The following is a 2,374-nucleotide window of genomic DNA, read 5'->3' on the forward strand; positions in this document are numbered from 1 at the left end:
CTGACAACAGGGCCAAAACAGCCAGGAGCCTCTCCCACCCGGGAAGAGGACATATGGGGTGGGGCTGCGGGTACCCAGTTGTTGTTTTTTCTTCCCTGTGCTCCACCCTATGCATTCTTCTGAAGGGCAAGCTCAACGGGTCAGCCCTCAAGAAGGCCTTGGGCTCCCAGCCCTCAGCACCTGGGAGTGGGGGTCAGCGTGAAGGGCATGGAGGGGTATGGAGATGAGGGTGCCTATGCGCACCCCCCCACCCACCCCGACGCCACTTGGGCGCATGGCTTTGGTCGTACCGCAGCCTGGCGAGTGGTGGTGGGGCGACCCTTTGGAGGCCACGGAGCCCGGCGTCGGGGGCTGGTCGGTCGGTTGTTGGGTGCGGGCCCCGAGAGGGGAGGGAGCCCCCTGTCCGCGGCTCCTCCTCCGGCCTCCCCGCCCCTCCCGCCCCGCCCCGCGCGGGAGGGGATCGCGGGCGGGACCGGCAGGGTAGGCGCGCCTACCAGCCGGGCCAGGTGCAGCGCCCGCGTGTCTGGGGACCGCTGCGCCCCGAGGAGCGCCCAGGTCTCTGGACTGCCTGTACTGCGGCCCCGCGCCCTCTCAGCTGGATGCCCGTGATCCTCTGAACCCAGGTAACGGAGGGCGGGATTCCTCTCCGGTGCCGCCAGGGGTCCCAGCGCGCACGCCCTCTCCGCCAACCAGTCCACGCGCACCCTGCTCCGCTGCCGCCTGCACGCTCCCTGGGGCCCCGCCGGCCGCTCCGAGGGCGGGTCTTGGAAAGTTCGCGCCGGGACGGCGGTGCGCTGGGCGGCGATGAAATGTAGCCCGGCTCTCCGCACACCCTCCGCCTGCCTCCTGCCGCTGGGAGCTCGGACCACGGTGGGGCGCCGCCGCGGGTGCACAGGGTCGCCGCTGAAATCGGTCGAGTTTTGCCTTCTCACTTTTCTCATCTCTCAGTCTTCTGAGCCTTTGCGTCCCTCCGCCTTACCCAGCCCCCCAACCCCTTAAAAAAAAAAATCCTGGGATGGGGACTGCAGAGTTGGCAATTTCTTAAAGGGATGTTTACACTTGTGCTTCCCGCCTCTTTGGGCCAGATTCACGCTAGGCCCTCGGGTTGAGCGAGACGGGGTGCGGGCGAGGCGGCAGCCCCTGGCCCAAGGGGGTCCGTCTAGGTGCTGTTGAAATGGGTGCCTAGCCTTGGGGGGAGTCCTGGCTTCTGTCCTATCTCACGGCAGGCCACAGCCCGGGCTGGGCATCCTTGGCTCCCCCCAGCACTTCTCAAGACCCCAGTTAAGATGAGCGCAGTAGAGAGAGGCTGGCCCGCAGCACAGCAGGGGCTACAGTAACCCTTGCTAAGTTTAGCAGAATGGGCTTCCTCCAGCCTAGGCTGGGAGGACGGCTCAGCTCAGAATGGGGATGGGGATTTCCCACCCAGAACCAGAGAGAACAGGTTCAGGGAGGTCAGTGGATGGGAGAGGAGATAACATGGACATATCTGGTTTCCTTTTACCCCCATAATAAACCAGTGCCCTCCTCGGTCTTATTCCATTGGCACATGAGAAAAATAACGAGGCTCAAAGCGGTTAGGTCATTGGCTTGTGAAAAGTGGTGGGCCTGGACCTCAAGCCACAGTCTTCTCCAGCCAGATGGTTGCTTCTTCATTTTTGCTGGGCCCCTGACTGACTCCTCAGGGCCTTGTTTCTTCTCCCCCTTCCTGAGGTTCCGCCCCTAAACGGAGTAGCCCAGGAGAAGGCCTCCAAGAAGAAATAAAATCTGGTCAGGAAGCTACTCCAAAAGAGAGCCTACTCCTAGCTAAGGAGGATCTGCAGGAGGGCAGGGCCCTGTTTTGTTCCCAGCTATAGCCAGAGTACCTGGAACAAGAACTGAATGAATTAACCTGAAACAGCAGAGATCCTTTTCCAACTGATGGCTCTCTGTCATTGGTGAGCAGAAGAAAGGGCACTCTGAAAAGTTGGAACACAAAGGTGCCCGCCACCACCACCAAGGGCCCTTGACATTCTTACCCACTTGGGGCAATTTGGCATTTTTAAACCAGTGAGCACACCCACAATCCCAAAATGGGCTTTCTCTTTACCCTCAGTCCATTTCTTGTCAGGCCAAGGAGAAGCAGAGGGATGGATTATGTGCCCAACTTGGCCTGCTCTGGGTTGCAGGCCAAGGACCTTTGTCCCACCTACACCCAAGCCTTACCCATACCTCCAGAAAATTTTATTTGGAAACATTGATTTTCATTTCCCCCTCCCTCTCCGTACCACTTCATGGGGGCAACATAAACTGAGGGAAGAGAGCTTGCTTTTCTGGGCCTCAATTTCAGTCCACCCTTCAAAGCAAGTTTGGAACTCTTGTTCTGGAATGGCCATCA

General features: G+C 59.9%; 1 protein-coding gene across 1 annotated transcript in view; it reads left to right on the plus strand.

The window, feature by feature from the left end:
• Positions 1–491: 491 nt before the first annotated feature.
• The window catches only part of PAQR5 (progestin and adipoQ receptor family member 5), an 85,557-nt gene continuing 83,674 nt past the window's right edge, over positions 492–2,374 (plus strand). Inside the window, exon 1 of the mRNA XM_019647363.1 lies at positions 492–623. The gene's annotated coding sequence lies outside the window, so the exon portion shown is untranslated. The remainder of the gene's footprint in view (positions 624–2,374) is intronic.

The sequence above is a fragment of the Hipposideros armiger genome, unplaced genomic scaffold (genome assembly GCF_001890085.2).
Source record: "Hipposideros armiger isolate ML-2016 unplaced genomic scaffold, ASM189008v1 scaffold_110, whole genome shotgun sequence".
NCBI classification, from domain to species: Eukaryota; Metazoa; Chordata; class Mammalia; order Chiroptera; family Hipposideridae; genus Hipposideros; species Hipposideros armiger.